Source organism: Lactuca virosa, chromosome 6 (assembly GCF_052849685.1).
Source record: "Lactuca virosa cultivar CGN04683 chromosome 6, Lactuca_virosa_CGN04683_v6, whole genome shotgun sequence".
NCBI lineage: Eukaryota > Viridiplantae > Streptophyta > Magnoliopsida > Asterales > Asteraceae > Lactuca > Lactuca virosa.
In genome coordinates, this window is record NC_136431.1 from 264,197,315 (window position 1) to 264,211,126 (window position 13,812).

General features: G+C 39.9%; 1 long non-coding RNA gene across 1 annotated transcript; it reads left to right on the forward strand.

Annotated features, from left to right (window-relative positions):
- The first annotated feature begins 11,838 nt into the window (after nucleotides 1–11,838).
- On the forward strand, nucleotides 11,839–12,620 carry LOC145118856 (uncharacterized). Its single transcript, XR_013713521.1, has 2 exons — nucleotides 11,839–11,977; nucleotides 12,075–12,620. It is a non-coding gene; the product is annotated as an uncharacterized LOC145118856 (long non-coding RNA).
- Nucleotides 12,621–13,812: the final 1,192 nt, after the last annotated feature.

Consider the following 13,812-nt stretch of genomic DNA (forward strand, 5'->3'; position numbering starts at 1 on the left):
TCACTCTGTCAACTAGTGAATGCTACAGCCACCCACATAGTCTTATAACACTTCTGCGCTGCCAGCCAACTAAAGCTACAGGCCACCCCGCAGTCTTGCTAAACCAGTGCTTTGGGCCACACCGCAGCCTAACTATACTCACATACGATTGCTACGGGCCACACCGCAGTCTTACTAAACTAATGCTACGGGCCACACCACAGTCTTACTAAACTAATGCTACGGGCCACACCGCAGTCTTACTAAACTAATGCTACGGGTCACACTGCAGTCTAACTATACTCACATACGATTGCTACGGGCCACACCGCAGTCTTACTAAACTAATGCTACGGGCCACACCGTAGTCTAACTATACTCACATATGATTGCTACGGGCCACACCGCAGTCTTACTAAACTAATGCTACGGGCCACACCGCAGTCTTACTAAACTAATGCTACGGGCCACACCACAGTCGCACCACTCTTCGACGCTATCTGCTAACCATTGCTACGGACCGCCCCGCAGTCTTACCACACTCTTCTTACTATCTGACCACTGGTGAATGCTACGGCCATCCGGTAGTCTGACAACACCCTTCCACACCGACTGGCTGCTAGTGGATGCTACGACTAACCCATAGTCGAGCATACAAGCACAATCTAGTACCCCCAAGTGGTACTCATGTCCCAACTGGAACTCCCAAATGATTCCTCTGCAATCTGCTACCAGACATCTCGAGAATGAGGTCTCACAATTGGAAAGTTTTCCAAACTTCCAATTCGCACTGTCCTCAATTCATATAGCCACCTGGGCCGTCTTCCTTCCTGACAGGAGAGCGAAACTTATCCTAGTTTCAAAACCGCTTCTACTCCCATAACATGATTGTTTCTCCCCCACTTAGCTTCAGCTAAGTCTTTCCTGCCTGCGAAACCCGAGGATTTCCATTCCTTCCTCCCTTGCACAAAAGGCATGATAACTACCATCGCCTTGATGCCGCTAGCGATCCATCACTAGTCCACTTCAAATACCGTACGATTACCGGGTACTAGATGAACACCTCCTGCATCCCCGATACTGATAATCCCCTGAGCTCCAACTAATGCCTTTAAGGTCCGAAAGACTAATGCTCAGAGCAACCCCATCAGTGATAGACCACTTCCTTTGATGCTTCCAAAAGCCATCCCAAGTACTAAGACTAGAACCACCAAACCCTAATGATGGTGGAGGGCTACTCCATGGACTCTGTCCACCAACCTCCACGCAACGCTCCTGAACCGCTTTGGTCATAATCGAGATAATACTGGACACTTCGATCCCGAAGTGAGGGATGACCCTACACTAGCTACTAATAGTTCCCGGTATGCAATTGGCATATGACAATTCTGAAAGTACAATCCGAATACAAGCAGAGAGACAACTCATACATACTATCACCTGAGTCCGGGGTAAGAACAACCCTAATACACATAGGTACGAAAATAGCCATAGATACGTACCTGCAACATTCCCTGTTGTAATCTAGATCTCCCTCATCTGTCACTGCAAGGCCCTACCCTCTCACCCATCCGTAAACCTCGAAGTTTTTGGGGCAGACGCACTCCCTGCTCCTCCCCTCACCGTCGGGCAGTCGACCTTCTTGTGTCCCACCTGATTGCAGTGAAAACATAATGGGCTTGACCCCTGTGGGCAGTCCCTGCTGACGCGACCATCACTGCCACACTTGTAGCAGCCTGAACCCCTGGAACGACAAACTCCCTCATGTGGTTTCCCGCACGTGCTACACTGACTTCGGACCTGCCGACTTACTAATCGTTGATCTGAAGTCTTGGGTCTCTTCCCGGGACCCTCCAAATTATACGTCTGATCTGACCTCCTCTTCGCAATGTGCTCCAAATCAATCTCCCTTTCCCGCGCCCTGGCAATCATAGAGTCCAGGGTCGGGCATGCCGAGAAGCTAACATGCTCCTGAATATCAGCTCTCAACATGTCATGATAGCGGGTCCTCCGCATCTCCTCATCCCTTGCATACTGAGGAACCAATAAGGCCCTCTCCCGGAACTTGGCAGTAATCTCCGCCACCGACTCCGTCGTCTGTCTCATGTCTAGGAACTCCCTGGCCAGCTGCTGAAGCTCCACAGCCGGCGCAAACTCCGCCCTAAACCTGGTCACGAAGTCGGACCAAGTCATAGCCTCAATGGCTGAGGCTCCCAAGGAATCACCAACTGACTCCCACCAGTCTCTAGCTCTGCCCCTCAAGCACCCTGCAGCAAATCGAACCTTCGACCCCTCAGGACAAAAGCTCGTCAACTGTGAAGACTCAATGTCTGCAATCCATCTTCTGGCAATAATGGGGTCCTTCACCCCGTGGAAGTCTGGCGCACCACTCCCTCTGAAGTCCTTGAAGGACAGTGTGCGCGTACTCGCCTGGCCAGACGCCAAATCACTCCTGAAAGCTCGGAGGCGATCCTCCATCAGCTCAATGATCCCCTCCTTGATCAACCCGAAAATGACTGGGGTCGCCTCAAGGATGCCTCTCGTAATCTCAGACGCGATGAACTCGCGTAATCCATCATCAACTTGCTCGGATCCCGCGCCCGAGCCCGATCCTGATCCAGATCCTGAGCCTCCTGCTCCATGTCGCGTGGTCACCATACTGGAGATAAACACATAAATGTCTGGATCAAAACATACCCCGACAGGTCTCACACATTATCCAAGATTCCTGGTTCCATCTCGGCCCTCCTTGACTCGAGTATGGATCCTCAGCTTCCAGTAGTACGGGCCCATACTACCTTCCACATCTATCTGTACTTTCCTCAAGGGTTGCTTCAACTTTACCAAGTCCCTTTCACTACTACTGATCTCTGCTACTCTCATCCTAGGCTTGCCCTAGATAAATCTTTGGCTCTACCCAAACCAATCCTCAGCTGCTGAAGGCCTCCTTGTAATGCCAATTAGTTATCACCTGAATACCATCACATGTGACGAGGCTCAGATAATCCTTCGAGTAAAACACTCGTCCCTACAACGGTTAGACTCAAACGAGAGCTGCGCAATAGGGCCAAATCCAGCACTCTGAGATTATTCAATCCTGATCACATGTGACGTGACGTATTCACCTAATGGCTAACTCTCATCACTCAGAGTCCCACAAAGCACAAAGCAAGCAGCATTCAGACAAAGGGAACGATCTCAAGCAATCCTATCCTCATAACAGGAAACTGCACCAGCATACAATTCTAAGCTCATACTATCAGGTATAACCTAAACAGGCTATCCTACTGCTGTCTACTCAATACTAGCATGCAATTCTCATAAGCTAAAGCACATAAAGCAGGCACATAAGGCATCATTCCTAGATCCTTAGTCCTATTCTAGCATGCTGTTCTACTGAAACTGGTAACCATAATATAAACTTGTATGGGTATCTTGGGGTAAACTTACTTGAGCTCGGCCGGTCGCGCACATCACACACTTCGTTCTTTCTCAAAAGTCCTTTAACTCATATTTTAGAAAACCATTTTCTTGTAAAAAGCTTTTAATCCCTCGATTTGAGTCCAGACACCCCGAGGGTGTGTCTGAATCCCTCAAACCAGGGCTCTGATACCAACTTGTAACATCCCAAAATTCAAGGCCAAAAATTTCATTTTTAAATAAGTTATTACATAAACCATCAGTATAAAACATTCATAATAATATCTCGTGTTAAGACAAAGTGTCAGTAATCAAAGCATATTATCATAAAACCATATCAGAGTGTGATCCCAAAGATCTCATGTGCGGAAAACATAGTGTGATGCGCTGCGATCGAACCGGCTCCTTTCCTTGAAAACAAAGTACCTGAAACCAAAACTGAAAACCGTAAGCACGAAGCTTAGTGAGTTCCCCAGATACCACATACCATACAAACCAACTGACCCATACATGCCATACATAGCCAAGAGCCATACATAACCAACATATCCATAATCAAGTAAGGTGCTATGTGCCAAACATAGTCTTGCTAAGGTGCTATGTGCCAAACATAGTCTTGCGGTTATGCCACGGGCTCCACGTGGTCTTCCTGGTCAAGCCTGGGGCCACTCCCTGGGTCTTACAGACAAGTGCCAAGGGTCACCCCTTGGTATTTCATGCAAGTATCACAAAGACAACTATACAGACTACTCTACTAGGCTACTCCGCATATAGTGTGCCAGGAGCCACCCCCTGGTCTTTCATACACAATAGCATACAGTGCGCCAGGAGCCACCTCCTGGTCTTTCATATATATTGCCTAGGGCTAACCCCCGGGTCTTCCTATCATACATAATAACATACTGTGTGCCAGGAGCCACCTCCTGGTCTTTCATGTATAATGCCTAGGGCTAACCCCCGGGTCTTCCTACCATACATAATAACATACTGTGTGCCAGGAGCCTCCTCCTGGTCTTTCATGCATAATGCCTAGCGCTAACCCCCGGGTCTTCCTACCATACATAATAACATACTGTGTGCCAGGAGCCTCCTCCTGGTCTTTCATGCATAATGCCTAGGGCTAACCCCCGGGTCTTCCTACCATACATAAACTAAATGGGTCGGCATTGTGGCCGTAGACCCATACAAACAGTGAGGAGACTCACCTCGCACTGCTGAACTTTGTTGATAACCCTCTGGCTGCTGTCTGACCACTTTCTGAATCGCTGCTCCACTAGCTCCCCGAGCTACTAATATCAATAAAACACTTAGCTCCAAACTGAACTCTAGAAGTCAAACTAAGTCAACTCTGGTTAAAGTCAAAGTCCTGGTCAAAGTCAACCTTCCAGTTGACTCGACTCGCCGAGTCAACCCGAAGACTCGCCGAGTCCTTAAACTCAGAAGCTCTCAAAATACGACCCAACTCGCCGAGTCACCCCAGGACTCGTCGAGTTCAATGATCTCTGAGTCCCATCCTGTCCAACTCACTGAGTCACCACTCAACTCACTGATCTGCGTCTTAACTAGAAGAGGTTGGGGGTTCTGCGACCTGACTCGTCGAGTCCAAGAACAGACTCGCCGAGTCCTAGGCAATCTTCAACAGACTCGCCGAGTTGTTCTTCCAACTCGCCGAGTCCATGCATATATTCATACAACTCGTCGAGTACACCCATGTGACTCGTCGAGTCTCTCCAATTCTCAATCCATACAGTGGCTTTTCGAGCCATGCAGGGGCTCCAATCCATAGATCCACTCTTCTACAGTCTATCCCCCACATAAAGTTGCAAACTTTACGTGAAACCAAGGAGCTAAAGGCCCAAAACACTCAAGGGCTAGGGTTTAAGACAAAGAGGCTTCACCAATAACTTATTGACATGAACTTTATGACCTTCTGGACCATCACAAGTCTAGATCTGAGGTAGCAACCTTAGATCTAGGCCTCTAACTCGACATAGATCTCAATCATGCCCAAAATGCCCCAAATCTCAAACATAAGATAGATCTATTTGCAATAAAGCCAAAGCAACAGCTTATTACCTCCAATATATGCTCCAACTGAAGTAGATCTTGGATCTACACCACTCCTTTGCAGCAAGCCTCTTGATCTTCAAGCCCCTTTCCACCAAAATCACTAATTTTGGCTCTAAATTGCTTCCAAGGGCTCTCACTCACGATTTAGGGTTTCTGGATCTCAAAAGGGGAGTAAAGAGGTTGGGGAAGGGATGTAATGTTCTTTAAATATGGCACAACCCCCGGGATTAGGGTTTTTCTCGCCCAGACCAGACTCGCCGAGTCCACTAGCCGACTCGCCGAGTCGGTCACTTACTCTATGCCCCGGATCCCGCTCCGACTCGTCGAGTTCCTCCCTGGACTCGACGAGTTGACTCTTGACTTAGAGCCTTTCCTTTTTTTTCTTGGTCTTTCTGATTCTGGTTGTTACAATCCCGATAGTGAAGGTTCGCTAGAACGCCAAGCGAGGACCTGAATTCACTTGGGAGCGCGAGGATCAAATGAAACTGAAATACCCTCATCTTTTTACTTAGTTATTAGTAACTACTTATTTTCTTAAACTCTAATTTCGGGACGAAATTCCCTCTAACGGGTGGATGATGTGACAACCCGAAATTTCTATTCTGTACAACCATTCACTTCAATAGAAATCAGATTTGTTTCTGCTAACTTCTAAGCTGTTTAGAGTCAGTTTGAGTGTTCTAAAGCCTAGTACTTCAAGAGGTAAAAATAGGAAATATACTCTAGAGTTAAATGTACAACATTTAAGTCCCAAAACTCCAAGAGTTTGGAGTTTACGGCCCAAACATGGAGTTTACGGCCGTAAACTCTAAGGAGTATAAATATGACACTTAGTCATTTTATTCACTTTTTACCATTTTCAAGCCAAGAACTCATTCTCTCTCAAGTATCATCCGACTTTTCTTTAAGATCTTCAAGATTGTAAGTGTTTCTTTCCTTGATTAGTTGAGATCTTCCATTATCTAGTGATCTTACATGATTTCATCCACGAAATCATTCCATTTTCTTAGATCTTCAAGTGTTCTTCATTTCACCAAGAACACCAAGAACACACACTAGTGTTCTTGGGCCGTGGACCCCCTTACAAGCTTCTATATTGTAAGTACTCTTACCTTAGCTTGATATTGGCTTGATACACTTGTTAAACAACTAGAAAACATCAAGAAACACAAGATCATAAGTGTTTACGGCCAAGGCAATCTCCTTGGGCCGTAAACTCTAATGAAAGGGCCATTATGATCCCTAGTCCCTTCTAAAGCTTTGGAACCAAGTCTAGATCACTTCCATGAGGAGTATAGGACCTTAAGCAAACAAAAGAATCAAGCACACATGAGTTTACGACCGTAAACTCATGGGTAATGACCATGGGCCGTAAACTCTACAAAGTGGTGCATTAGTGCCACTATTCCTTCCTAAGGCTTAAAACTTGGTCTAGAACCCTTCCAACTTGAACTAAGGACCTTAAACATCAAAATGGTAGAAGTTACCATGGGTTTACGGCCGTAAACCCACTATGGCCGCAAACCCTAGGCCATAAACTCATGAAGAGTTTACTCTTGGACCGTAAACTCAAAAGCAAAGCCCTACAACCCTTAGATGCAACCCTAATGTACTCCTAGCACTTGAATCAAAGTGTTATCCATGTTTTAGGGTGTCTTTACTTGATTAATTAGTTGTTAATTGACTAATTGGATACATATATGTGTCAATATATGTTAAATAGAATTCGTGTGTGTGCTCAAGTCTTCACTTGACACTTAGCATCCTATACCATCCGTTCATCCAAACCACTCACTACAGGTGAGTTCATACCCCTTAATCTACCTTTTAAATGATTTTAAATGCTTTTATGGGGGGAATACAAGTTGAAACATTATAGTTATTATATCAATCACATGTGATTAATAACTATCAAACAAAGGATTTGATATTCAATTAGTTGTTTTATCAAACAAAACTACTTCAAATGGTTATCAAATACTTTTACATCTTAAATACTTTCTATTCAAACTCATTTAAACTTATACTTTGTCAAATGCATATCTATATAGATATAGTTATATAAGTAGGATTGAAAGGACTTAGGACTGATAGCTCGCCTTGCTTCCTGTTCCTTGTTTGGTTGTGGACTTAGGGTATCGGTTATTTGTCCGAAGGTCGTTTGAATCTTAGTTATATATTATGTATATGTGTATAGATATAAAAGATTCCTTTATTTAGTTCAATACCTTTGAGTAGCAAAGGTATACAATCATGTTCATACATACAAACAACATTACTAGTAAACTATAATAGGTATAGTTTAGGAAGTTACTAATACTAATACTAGAACAATGAAACATACAATGAGTTAGTTCATGCATGAGTCAATAACATACAGATAGAGAATACTATGATGAGAAACAAACAATAACATACAGGTAGAGAATACTATGATGAGAAACAAACAATAACATTCAGATAGAGAATACTATGATGAGAAACAAACAATAACATTCAGATAGAGAATACTATGATGAGAAACAAACAATAACATACAGATAAAGCATACTATGATGAGAAACAAACAGAGCATACTAGACAGAGAGAACATACATTACACTAGTACATACAATACATATACAAGAACATTACAACAGAAATGTGAGCCATGTAACGGGGCATGGCATCACCTGTCATGGCTTGTTTTGTATCCAGAGTCTCCTAGAAGGAGAGCGTTGAATTTGTGTATAGATCTATATTGGATTGACTATCCTACACCTTGCTGCTCGCTATAGTGGGACTTGCAAGTCTACGGGTGCCAAATGTCATTTCTTCGGACGTCTTTCATCGTCGTGTTTTTAGTCAGTAGTATGGTACAGGCATATCACATGTTACTTTAAGTAACAATTGATTTAAGGTAAGTAGTACAGCAGTAGTTACTATAATACAACACTACAGTACTTTATTATTTTCCCATTGCATTCACATTGTGATCTTTTCACATAAAAGATAATGTAAAACTATATTTTTGGTTAATGATAGTCATACTTGGGAAAATACACACTTTAACAAGAAACAAACATACATTTCATTTGATGCCTTGGTAGAAGGCTACGTTTAGTAGAAAATATAGGATTTTCTAGGAGATACAAACATTTACAAACTTATACAACAAGTACATACAAATACTTTCATAACAAACAATGACACTAAAATGCTTATGAACTCACCAGCTTTAAAGCTGATCAACTCTTTCAAAATAACTTGTATTCTCAGGTCATCAGTAGACAAGTACCGATGCCAGGCTTTTGAGAAAATGGAGCACGTTCAAGACTCATCTCATATTTTGATTTACATTTTTGGTGTCTTATAACTTTACCGAACACACTTGTATGAAATTATATTATTAATGCAATGGATGATGTTGTTGCTTGTTTACTACTATACTTTGTTGTGATACTGTACATGACGTCCTCCACCCCTGAACGTTTCCGCCATTCCGGTTTTGGGGTGTGACATTTTGACAGTACAACAACTATAAGTGTGTTGTTATCAAAGTTTCGACAGTAAAACTACTATAAATGTTTTTATAGAGTTTCGACAGTGCATAATTATTGTACAAGTTATGTAAACAGAGTTTCAACAGTGTAAATATCAGTTTTAAATAAATATATGTTTATAAAATGGATAAATAATAGTTTAAATTTACATAAACCATAAATAGTCATTTAAGTTTATATAAATAATAAATAACAGTTATATGCATGCATTCTCCCCCGAAAATTAGAAAATGTTTGCAAATGGAGCCGTGAAACTCAATTTCGAAGCACGCTTTAAAAACCGCATTTTTGTCGGAAAAGTCATAAAGTGTTTGAAATCAACCGGACAAGGTTTCGTCTACGAGAAGTCAAAAAAGGGCCTGGAACTCCTTGAATCAGATCTGGAAAATGGCCGGAAAACCACCGGAAAAAAAAACCAGAAAAAATCACCAGTGGCAGTGTACGGCGGCCGGCGGTGGTTGACGACGGCAACAATAAATAGCAGAGAAGTGGAGGCTGCCCAGAGGTCGTCGGAGGCATCGACTGATCGAGGCTTCTTCGAAGGCTGAAGGGTGCAAGACGGCAACGGGTGCATGGTGACGCCGGTGGCGGCATATGTCACACCCCCGGCCGAGGCAGCTGAACACGTCGGGTTGTGCGACTAAGTTCATGGATCACGGGTAAACTGAATATATAGCACAAGTACAACAATAAACAAAATAGCATTCGTGTTCCATCTTGATATTTGAATACAAGGTTTTTTACAAATAATAATAATACATGAATTGCCTTAATAGATAGGCTTATAATACAACACCAAGTAAACTAGGTCACGTGTAATCCAATCAGTCTTGAATGTATGTTTAGTGATTTCCTGAGAATACATGTAGTTTTGAGGGTCAACACAAGGTTAGTGAGTGTTACAGGTTTTCTACTAAAAGCAATAATTTTTTTAATAAGTCCAAAAAGTATTATAATTGTATGAATAACAATAGCTGAAACAGTGTTTGCAATGAGTCTTTAAAAGCCAAAATGTATCTCTATATAAGTAAATCCATACTTAAAATACGTGTTTGTAATGAATCTTTGAATATATTTGAAAACCAAACTGTATTGTTACATAAGTAATTCCATACTTAAAATAGTTTTGAAAGCAACCAAACTCATGGTTGTAGTGATATATATATATATATATATATATATATATATATATATATATATATATATATATATATATTAGTTAATGTTTATAGTGAGTCCTATAACTGAGCTATATGAATTGAGTGTACCCCCTACAACACTTCATTGGACGTTGTAGTAAAAATTGTAGACACCTATCACCCACTTCGATTGATCGGTCGAGGGTTGTAGCTAGCAACCGCAGGTAGGGATGACAACCCCGTATAGATCTATACATATGTATCTCGCTCCGAAGATTAACGGTCCTAGTAGTGTGGGTAGGCAAAGTGTTTAAACTCAGCTAATGAATAATGTCTCACTAAAAAGACCTTAACTAAAAAGTTTGTGAATAACTCTCAACCCTAACTTAATTGTGATTAAGTCACTAGGTATAATGAATATCGTTGTGTATGGTTTATAAAAGTCGAGTATGTTTGACATTTATGTAAAAGTGTAATGTGCTCGCTTTTATAAAAATGAATGTTTCAAATTAATGAACATATGCACATGTATAAATGTTGTGTACTGAAGATATAGATAAACATGCATAGTAATAGCTTGAATTCTTGAAATACTATAGAGTTTCATAACGTGCTTGTTATAATATGCAATGTCACATAAAATCATAAAATTTTGTATCGTGTAGTATTTGTTATGTGAAATGGTTATTCCACGATAAAATAACCATAATACGTATACGAAAAATTTATGCTAGTTTATTCGTAACAATATGGCAATTGTTAAATAATAATATTTTTATACACTAGATTTATTGTATTTTTACATAAAAAGGAAATTGATTTGTATAAACAAAATATTTAGATACATGTATTCCCCCGAAATAATTAAAATATTAAAAATGGTCGTAAGCACTCACCCTTGAAGCGTGAGTACAAGTTGTTCGGAGTTTGTTAATTTTTTGGAAGCTTGACGTGAAAAACCACAAATCCACCATTCTTGAACTTTGACATACTCTCGGGACCATTTCGTAACAAATACAAACTATTGGGGGTTGTTTGGTAATTTAGATAACCAAAATATGACTGATTTGGTTAAAATAATTCAAGGAGGGACTATTTTGTAACTTGAACAAATTATAGGGGCTGGTATGTAACTTCTTGAATAAATGGGACCGTTTTGGCTGATAATTTTCAAGGTATGGGTTGTTTTTGAATAAATGGGATTCTTATTTGGGGATTTGGACTGATTTTGAATAAATATTTAACAGTGGGGGTATTTTGGTCCTTTCACAAGCTAAATTAAATTAGGGTTTTTAAGCCCCCGTTTCTTTGTTTGATCGGGCAAAAGAAATGGAAAGCTACAATTGAAAGCAGTCGACACGAAGAACACAGATGAATGGCAAACGTGAACGAACAATCGATGGGTCGAAAGGGAGCACGAAGGTTCGTCGCTCGACTCGCAATCGGTGATGGCCTCCGGGGTTCGACTAGACTGAAGAAGGAGAAGGATCGAAGCAGCGAGGCGGCTGTGACCTCGGACGAGAAGGAAGAGACGAAGCAGCGGGGCTGCTCGTCTTCTGTCTTGGAAGTAGTTGCAAAGGGGAAAGAGGTCCGAAGGGGGTCTAGGAGGCGTCGCGAGCAGCAGCAGCGACGATGACGGGGTGTTCGGTGGGTTTGCTCGAGGGGAGGGGAAGAGGAGGGTACGAGGGTTCGGTCGTCGGTCTCGGTGGTGCTGCGATGACGCTAGTTAGAGACCGGTGGTTTCAAGTTTTCTGTCGTATGGGTGGTGGAGGGGAGTTCGATCGTGGCTGTTTGTTGATTCGGGAAACGCAGCAGCTATCAACACAGGTAAGGGTTCCTCTTTCTTTCCTTGTTTTTTATTTGTTCTTTTTTGATAGATATCGATGGAAGAAACCAAATTGATGTTTGGGTTTGTTTGTGACAGGGGAAGAGGGGAAGGATTCAATGGTTTTTCTGCTGTGAATTTGATGGGAAGGAAGAATCCATTTGTTTTTGGCTGGGAATGAAGATGCAAGCAGATACAAAGGATCGATCAATTTTTACTGTAAGGGTTCAATTGTTGTTGGATTGTTTGTGAATCAGTAGTTGATGAGTAGAAGCAATACCACACAGTGTTTTCCACATACATGTGTGGGAGCAGTACTACAGGTGAATGTAAAACGTGGGAAGGAAAGAAAACAGTGGAGTGCAAGAATTCATTTCCTTTTGAGTGTTTCTTTGTATAAAATGATACAAATGAAACTCGGAAGAAACTATTACCTTGCCTGTCAAATTTTGTTTATTTTTGGTTAATCTTGTAAACATTCTATTAGTTCAATAAGTATGCATTTTATGTGTATTGATGTATTGATTTAATTGGGTATGTATTTGTGTGTATTTGTTTGATTTGGTATGTATTTTTGGTGTTTTCCTCTTGTATACACATGTATATTTAAGATTTTTACAAACCAATATAATTTATTTTTTCATTTGTTATGAGTTTGTTACATAAATTTGTATAATATGTATATAAATTGAAATCCATATGTTAGAAATGTAAAATTTAATAATTTGTTAAACAGTTGGTTGTTAAATTAAAAATTGACACATACGTATGTTTATACAGATATATGAAGAATTGAATATTTATACATAATAAGTGTCCAATTTGTTATATATGCTATTAATTGGTATTTGGAAATGTTACATGTCATATGTATAAATTTATATATATTTAGTGTTGTTATATAATTTTTATTAGATAACTTATATACGATATGATTACACGACTAATTTGGATCTTTTGAGGTCGCATACCACACCAAATATATATATACATATATTGTGGCCTTGTCATTATATATCTTATAAACATTTTTCCTAATAAGAACTACAACATATATATATATATATATATATATATATATATATATATATATATATATATAGGTTTACGTTCTATGAAAAACAAAAAACCCTAAAAATCATAAAAATGCATAAAAAAAATACCTAGAGATCACAAAACTTTTTTTTTTTATTTTTTTATGAAAAAATTGCAGGTTTTTAAATAAATTGGCTGATTTTTTTTTTTGAAACTTTTTTTTTTAATTTTTTTTTAAAAAATTGATTTTTTATTTTTTTTCAGCGAATTTATTAAAAAACCTGCGATTGTTTTAAAAAAAAAGTCTTGTAATCTCTAAGTATTTTTTTTATGCATTTTTATGATATTTAGGGTTTTTTTAGGGTTTTTGTGTTTTCCTAAAAACTCTTCCCTATATATATATATATATATATATATATATATATATATATATATTATTTATTTATCGTGATGTATACCTCGATTCTCGTGTCCTCGTATCAGTTTATATAAATTTTCTTAAAGTGTATGCTTAATGTTCAGGTCGTGGTGATTCCCAAAATTGCAGACGGAATTGAATTCTATTATACTGATCTCCGTGAAATAACATTTAAACTTTCGCATTTAATTAAGCTGAAAACGTCTGATTTTTACTTTTATAAATATTTTTTTATAAAAAATATTCCAACTATAAAATTAAATATTAAGCTATAGCCTGAGTCCAAAAATGCTTTCAGAATTTCCATTTGAGGTGTGCAAGTCCTTCAACGGATAGAAACGATTTTAGTGGTTTTAAGAAAAACAATATGTAACACCCATAAAA